This window comes from Chenopodium album, chromosome 8, assembly GCF_948465745.1.
Source record: "Chenopodium album chromosome 8, dcCheAlbu1.1, whole genome shotgun sequence".
Taxonomy (NCBI): Eukaryota; Viridiplantae; Streptophyta; class Magnoliopsida; order Caryophyllales; family Amaranthaceae; genus Chenopodium; species Chenopodium album.
This window is the reverse complement of record NC_137841.1, coordinates 3,838,587-3,847,485: the sequence shown is the minus strand read 5'-3', so window position 1 is coordinate 3,847,485 and position 8,899 is coordinate 3,838,587. Positions and strand designations below refer to the sequence as shown.

The 8,899-nt window shown below is 33.2% G+C and overlaps 1 long non-coding RNA gene and 1 other non-coding gene across 2 annotated transcripts; one reads left to right on the top strand and one right to left on the bottom strand.

Moving 5' to 3' along the window:
- Positions 1-375: 375 nt before the first annotated feature.
- Positions 376-3,945, bottom strand: LOC145641612 (uncharacterized). The gene is made up of 2 exons (XR_014115481.1): positions 3,647-3,945; positions 376-656 (listed from the first exon to the last, which is right to left on the bottom strand). It is a non-coding gene; the product is annotated as an uncharacterized LOC145641612 (long non-coding RNA).
- Positions 3,946-3,989: 44 nt separating this feature from the next.
- On the top strand, positions 3,990-4,061 carry TRNAP-AGG (transfer RNA proline (anticodon AGG)). The gene has a single exon. It is a non-coding gene; the product is annotated as a tRNA-Pro (tRNA).
- Positions 4,062-8,899: the final 4,838 nt, after the last annotated feature.

Below are 8,899 nucleotides of genomic sequence, written 5' to 3'. Positions count from 1 at the left end.
ATTAATTTTTATTTTTAATTAATTGTTTTTAAATTAACATTATAATTTATAAATATGCTAAGTAAAAACCTTGCATTGCACGGGACTTAAACTAGTGTTCTCTAAAGTTCATGATCTATTTGCTTCCAATTTCATGTATACTCTAGAATGTTCAATGATTTTGCATAATACAATTAAACCTTTTTCACTATTTATATGTTGACTTTGACGATAATTTAATTATTAATTTATCAAATAAATATATCATATTTTGGAATAGGTATTTATATAAAAATAAATTAATATTGAATCCTCAATCCTGAACACATTCAGCAGAACTAAATTAAAAAATGTACAGCAAGTGATATGCCAGGATAACCTACATGCAAATCAGTCTCCAATAGAAATCAGAAGTGCTTATTGCAAGCGTGAAATAAAACATCAAACAATCAACCGTAATCATCTAAATTCGATTTCATAGTCGATTGCCAAAACTCATGACAAAAAAGCCTTGTAATCTGATTGGCAGAAATTAACAAAAAAACAAAAGGTATTTATTAGATTCAAGGCTGAGTTCAATATATTCTGAAGACTGGAGGTACTTTTGCAAGCTAAAACATGTTTTAATTCTGCTCTTCTTGCTTTTCAATAAAAGTCCTCTTGATCCAACCCCAGGGCTGCAAAAAAGAACGGAAATGGTTAGATAAGGGAAAAATAGCATGTACAGCTAATGAATGATAACCAAATGTATGCATCACATACTAAAAAATGATATAACAGAAATTCCATGTCTTCCAGGTTATGATTGTAGATGAATCATATGTATATTTAAGATCAAAAGGAAATATCTGTAATGTTCCATAGGAACTTTTTTTTAACTACGATCACCAAATTACGGGACTGACAAGTACATTGGTCAGCCCATCTAAGGAATATTATACAAGTGTATCTTAAAAGACAGATTCCAAATGAACTCTTTCCATCCGAAACAAACAGCTGCACAAACTAAATAAGGATGTTCAGAAAAAGTTGTCAGAATTCCTCCCGTGAGTAATGCATCATTGGTTTGTCATTAGTTTCCCTGAGTCCCATATTAAAACCGAGTAATGGCGAGGGTCACAATAATAAAACCCAAATCCTTCATTATGAGGGATAAGATATGGTGTTTCCACAGGTTTTTGTGATTAGTTTATCTAAACTTATTTAAACTGAATGGTGGAGGGAGTTACAATAATCAAATCTGATATGAGTCACATCCTTTCATTATGAAGGCTTTATATATGGTGTTTCCATAGGTTCATTGGTACCACTAATACAAGCATGTCACGCAACTGAGAAACACAAACAAGCAAGCACTCAAAAATATCAAAGCCACTAGATTTAGATCCAAAGATTCTGTTATACACCTCTTGTCAAAAGTCCTAGTCGATCCATAGCCAAATTTCCATGCTTGGATCAAAAGAGTCTTTTATACACAGCTTGACACATAAGTCAAATTCATTACTGATAAAAAAACCCTCATCAATAATCCTACCCAAACTTTTAAAAGTACATACCAATTACTGAGTGCAAGTGCCATCACAACATAAGACCTAGACTCTAAAAGTCATAGAGCAGAGCCTGGTAGGATAACTGCTAGTGAGATGTTTTAAAAAGTTGCTAATGGGGCTAGTTTTGAGCCATGACTTCCAAATTCCAAACCAGTAATAGAACTAGTGTCACTTGAGATGGATGAGGGGGTTGGTACAGCTCCAATTTAGATCCAAAACATCATAGAACTCATGTCCCCTGTACTTTATCTCTTCGATGTAAATTCAAACTAAACAATATTCCAAAAATACACAAACAAATGCATCAGAATAGGAATTCTACAGCACCACCAATCTGGATTTCCTATATGAATTTGCAGCCAAAGCATATCCTTAAAATAACTTTAAATACAAAAGTTCAGCTCAAACTTATAGCTAGAATAAGCCACTCACCTACTTACGCCATCCATGCTTTAAACATAAATAATAGAGACACCATAACCCATAAACCTTTTTACAGCTTAGTGCCTTAATCTCCTCCAATCTCTCAAGTAATTTAATAAGAATCCAAAACCTAAGCAAGAAATGCCAGTGTCAAAGATATTTCAGGTGTCAACTTGCTTCAAAATTTCCAAGGAAAAAGTGCTCCTTCATTATCTTCAAGAGGACTTTCAAAGAGTGTTAAAATTTTCTCAACAATCTCATACACGTATGATTGATCTAACAACAAGAAATTAGAAAGGTTTTGCTTCAAAGCATATCAAAATGGAAAAAAAACACTGCCCCCTAAAAAATACTTCTTTTCTTTTTACTAGCACCATTTAGGGTTTTCCTGTTAACCAATGCGTATCTTTGATGGTAAATATGTATAATCTTCACTTATAAAGATTATAACAAGTTGATATTTTAAAAGTATCAATTGATTTAAATTTGATAAGCTTCCAAATGACTACACAATTACTTGCATATAAATCACAAAACATGATAAAAAAAAATTGTGAATAGGGTATAAGTCTAAATGGTACAAGATATACAGAATGGAGGAAGTACTACGTGTATAACAATGCTTTTTAGAAAGAGATTTCCCTATAAAAGCATATTGCAGATCGGTGAGTAAAAACCTAGTCCCATAGAGGTTCATTTATGATTTGCAATCAAATTCACAAGTCATTACATGTCTGTAAATATCACTGCTTCATATTTCACCGATCCTGCCCCATAAAAGTAGCTAATACTGCAAATTTAGCTGCTCAAATGTTTGCCAATGCTAACTTCAGATGGAGGCAACAATTCACAAGGACTACACATGGGGATAACCTCTTCAAGGAACGAGTCAAATGGGAAATAGGGAATCACAAATCCTCTTAAACCAATGACTTAGAAAGAAAAAAACAACAATTTGCTTCAACCAAAAAGATCAACCTGAAAGCTAAATGTTTGAGCTACATATTTTGATTAAAGAGGACAATGTTTCTTTTATATCATCCAAATTGACCCAAATAACCAAATCACACGCATTTCTCCATAAATGAGCATAAATTAGAAGTTAACAAGACAAGAAATCACATCCTAGTATCAGACTCAACTATCATATAACAAAGTTCCATCTTCATAAGTGTCAAAGTATCCATACCGATGTTGGGATGTCAAGGATTCACCACTAGTATGGAATACATAAACACAAATCAAAGAGTCCAATCAAACACATTCGTAAATTAGAAGAACCCTATTACATAATTCATGCAATTCATGATGCAAACCAATATCAACATTTAATCAATCAACTAATCCCAAAGATTTAAACCCAAAGATTTAAACCCAAAAAGTTCTTCAACAATTCTGTTATTAATTACTTGAACATAGTCAACCTTAACTTTCTACCCACCTTTATAGATGTAAATCAACCCAAAACAAACCAAAAATGCAAAACAATTATACACATAATTGCATCAAATCAATTCACACCCATCAGATCTAATCCCAACTTCTATCAAACCAAAATCAAAAGGATTTCATCACCCCACAAACAAATCCCACTCAATCAAAAAAACCCAGTTGAAAAATCACGCAAAAAATTCAAATTTCAATCAAATTAACCAAAAAAATCAACAAAATAATAAAGGATGAAAGAGAAAAACCTGAACAAGATAAAGGCCAGCAGTGGCGGCAGCAACACCCCAACCAACGGCAGCTTTGATATCAGTAGGTTGAGGTCTCATAGATGGCTTCAAAAACTTGAACATTCCAGTTGATGATGCTCCAACCATTTTCAGAAAAATCCCTTTTTTTTTCAAACTTTTTGGATTTTGGTAAGAACCCTAAAATTGAAGGAGATGAATTTGCGATTTCAGATGGTAAATTGGGTCAGATTTCAATGTTAGATTTTGTATTTGAGTATTCCGAGGAACAAGAGGACTTTGTCAGGCCCATTATCAAGAATTTTAGGTTATATATTTTGATGAGAGAATGTGCTACAAGAATGGGCATTTGGTCTAGTGGTATGATTCTCGCTTAGGGTGCGAGAGGTCCCGAGTTCAATTCTCGGAATGCCCCTTTTTTCATTTGATCATTTTTTTTTCCTTCCCTTTAACACATTATTATATACAATTATCAAACTTAATATTATATACATTATTATATACAACTAGCCTTCTGACCCGTCCATGCACGGGCTATTAGTTAGAATATTTTCCTTGTAATGTGTTGCTTATTTGTGTTGTATGAGTCAACATTGTTTTATTGTACTGTATATGTTTATATAATGTGGACTAATTAACACAATTTTTTTTTTTTTTTTACTATTACTTTATTTTAAGTTTAGGATATGAAAAGACTACCCCTTTATTTTGGTGTAGTTGAAACATTTAATTTCCTTACTTAAATTTGCAAGTTACGGAATGCATAAAGACATAAACATTATTTTTTGATAAAGAAGGTGGCATGTGGCATATGATTAATTTGTGGTGACATGTGGCATATGAGTAATGTGTGGTTTGTATTTTTAAATACTAAGTATAGGTATAGATTATCAAACAAAATAAAAAAACGCTCAAAGTGGGGAATCGAACCTGATAAATATTAGCTATTTATTAGTTATTTTAGTGGGGCCAAACTAAACATTACATATATCACCACTTGGGCCACGGGGTGTCGGGCCTCCACCAGCCCCCCTTGGCTCCGCCCATGGCCACGACATTCATTCCTTTGTATAAAATTATTTTTAAAAGGCTAAAGATTTTCAATGAACACCACATTGACAATAATAAAATGATGAGTCATTTGATGGATCAAACAAGTTCCAAATGAGCTAGGATTTGGGGTTCCTCTATATATCAAGTGCTTTGGTTTTCTTGTGTAGAAGGTTCTAGCTAGTACTCCCTCCGTTTTAAAATACTTGCTCCACTTTCTTTTTTCGGTTGTTTTTAAATACTTGTTCCATTTTCTTATTTGGAAAGTTTTACAATATTTAACTAATTTCTCTCACCTAGTGGACCCATCACATATTTTCTCTCCTCCAATCATCTCCACTACTTTTGCTTTTTACAAATTTTTATTCTTCACATACCCCACAACCTCCATATATTATTATTTTCTCTAATTTCTCCTAAAACTCCGCGCATGAAGAAATGGAGTAAGTATTTAAAAACGGAGGGAGTATTAGTCTAGAATTATATTGTAAGTATTTGCATTGAGGTTTGTGGAAACTTTCTTAATTAAAAAAAAAAAAAAAAAAAAAACCTTCCTTATACTACCATTAATTTTCTCTAGAGTTGAAACATTCTAGAGATTAAGAGTAGAATTATAATATTCTAGAAACAGGAAGAAGAGCTATAAATATACATACCCAACACCATTATTAGAGGGCTGAACAAAGTGATATTATAGCAAATATTTTAAAATACTAATTGAAAAATTGCTATGGTAAATTGGTAACCATTAGAGTTTGAAAATGAGGATTCGAAATAAAATGATATTTTGGTTTTATTTCTATATTGGAGTTTACTTCTTATTTGATCATTATCTAAGGATACAAATCTATAGCATGCATTTCATTAAAAAAAAAATAAAAAAATAAATAAAAATAAAAATAAATAAAGAAAAAAAATTTGTAGTTCATTAAAAAAGACAAGACATACTAATAGAATATATGTGATGATATTCCCTCAAAAAAAATATGATAATAATAAAAAATTGGTAATATATTAATTTTAACGTTTCTAATTATTTTATGCAATAAAACGTGATATATTCATTTAAAATAAATTATAATACCTGTAAGATGCTAACTACTCACACACCATGCGCTACTTGGCCACCCTTAGTGCTAAACAATGCTCGGAATATCAATACTAATGAGTAAATAACTAAATATAGTATTTTATCTGTTTTATTTATTTATTTTGACGGTATTCGAATTTATTTTTATTGAAAAATTAAAATCATTGACAATACTAAATATTAAATCGTTATAGTGTTGTTAAATATTATGTTAGATAATTAATAATAGAGTGACTGAACAAATTTTAAAGGCCATGCGAGGTATAAATTTGAAGATTTGAACAAAAATACACATTAGTGAAAAGTGGTTACTATACACAAAATTGATATACAAATTGTGATTTTTTTGAATAATTGATAATGTTGATTATTCACATCTTATGTATATTATTGTTATTATATAGAAGATAATAAGCTTGTGGATTCATTTGTTTGATCGTTGTTTTGTAGTAAGGATTAACTAGTTGCTTACTTATCATCAATCCAATTTATTAAAATTATGATAATTTTGAAAACTGACAACAGAAAAGTGAAAACATTTCTTGTTTCCTGTTTTTGGTTTTTGGTTTTAAAAAAAACAGGGAACTGAAAACCAAAACTGATGCTAAACAAGCCCTTAAGTTTTGAATTCAATTGAAAGTACAAAAATAAAGAGAAATCCTTATTATTTTTTTTTTGCGAATTATAAAAGTTAAAATGGATAGTAATTTCTATTCCGGGTTTCAATTTTACTACGACATATCCAAATGTGTGAACTGGTTGGAGCCAAACCAATGTAATAAGGTTTTTTCACCCAATCAATCTGGTTAACCTCATTTACTCTATTAACTAACCATTTAACATAACATTTATAGCCACTTAACGTTTTAATCCTAAATGTCACAAATGTGCATCTCCTAAAGAAATGAATATGTTATACTAATTATAGAATAACTATTTATTCAACAATGATGCATCATTGATTATAAAGATTCCATAGAATATAAAAAATTGCCTCTCCAATGTCTGCGAACCAAGCTCCTCCAAACCCCCCTCAAATGGTTGATCAATTGATCAGATCTAATAAAAAACCAAAAAGAAAAATACACAATACATTTTTGGTCAGGGCTCTGCTAATAGGGATAACTCCATGGAATGTGTCAATGGAGGAAATGGATCTGATGACTCCCCTGTGTCTGGGGGTCAGAACTTTCAGAATTTTCAAGCTAATCCTAAAGGCGCTGCTGCAACTCCGAGGTCCTTTCGGGACTTATTAAGAGACACTCAAATAGCCAACTAGAGTGCTAATGAGGTTTGTGCTAATGAGGTTTGTATTGAGTTGGATGATGAGGAAGAAGTCTCGGATGATGATGAAGCACCAGAAGGTATAGTGGACTCTGAGCGATGCCCTGTAATTCTGCTAACAAAAGAGGAGAAGAAAGCAATGCGAAGGCCTTGGCGGAACACTCTTATAATAAGAATGTTCGATGGAAGCCTTGGATACATGGGTTTGATGAAAAAACTCAAGAGAAAATGGCAATTAAAAGGAGATATGAACCTCACTGACATTGGTTCTAAATATTTCATTGCAAGGTTTTCCAATGCAGATGATTACAATTATGTCTTGACCCAGGGTCCTTGGCTAATTGATGACAAATATCTCACAATTAGGAAATGGACGCCAAATTTCATCCCTGAGGAGGCATCTATCAGTGTTTTGACTGTTTAGGTTAGAATACCGAATCTGAGTGTTGAGTATTTTGACAAGGAATTTTTGAAAAAAATTGGTTCTAAGATTGGGAAGGTAGTCCGAGTGGATAAATCCACAGCTTCTGCTGAGAGAGGTCAATTCACTCGGCTGAGTGTAGAAATCGACCTTGCCAAACCTTTACTAGCAAAGTTCTGGCTAAAAGGAAAGATATGGAGAATTCAATACGAAGGAATAAAGATGGTTTGCTACAAGTGTGGAAGAATGGGTCATGATGTAGATCAATGTGCACCTACCACTTCGATTGACAACATGGTGGTGGATGAGGGGAACAAGCAGCTTGACAATGCTGCCTGTGAAGTGCCTGCCCCCCCTCCAGTGATTAGGCCGGAGGAAAAAGATGAGTATGGTGATTGGATGTTAGTCAAGAAGCCTGGCCGGAGAAAAATTTCCAAACCGGATAAAGCAGGGCAAAACACTAGCAAGGGTATCAATGGAATTTCAATGGAGCAAGGTCAACGCAAAGATACTGCAACCGAGAATAATGGCAAGATTAGTGGAGGATCTCGGTTTACAGCGCTCAATGTGGAGGTCTCTCAAGAAGATATAGAAAGAGCAAATAATAAGGAAGTTGTTAACAATAATGAGATTAAGAATCCGGATGATGAATTCTCTGAAAAAAGATCTCCAACTCAGCAAGATAAGTATATGGCAACTACCAATCTAGGGGATAATTCTCAAAATCCACTAGAGAATATACAAAATAATTTATCTTTTACTTATGGAAAAGATATTTTTAATCAACAAAAAAATCCTTCGGTTAACAAAAATAAAAACAAAAAAGATTCCCAGAATGCTAGCAAGTCAAAAGAACTTCCTTATTCCCCTTTGACTCCTATTACCAACTTGAAGGTGAATAAACAAGTAACCCATAAGCCTATTAGCCTCGGCAAAGAAAACCAACAGCCTAGTATCGCGTCCTACAAAAAACAAATCCCTGAAGAAGCAACCCAAGAAGAACCACAAGAAGTTGTTAATGATGCAGCACCAAAGTCCACCACTAATGCTTCCCCCAATGCCGAATGTGATCAAATTATCAATTCCCCCGGAGAAGACACTATGTGTTGGACAACCAATGGATATGCCCTATTTGGGCATAGCAAACCCCCTGATACATGTGATGGAGGTGAACATCGAGTCTTGGGAGGAACCAATCCCGGAACCGATGGAACAAGTATGGACCTTGAAGGTGCTAGTTGAAGTTAACAGGGTTCTAAACCTTATTCGAGGTGCTTATGTAAGTTCCCTAAATAATATTCCTATGTCTATAGAAGATAGAATTCCTAATCTAGCTCCTAATAGCTCTCCCATAACTTGTATGGTATGGAACGTACAAGGGGCGGGTAGTAAATTAAGAATTTATCTA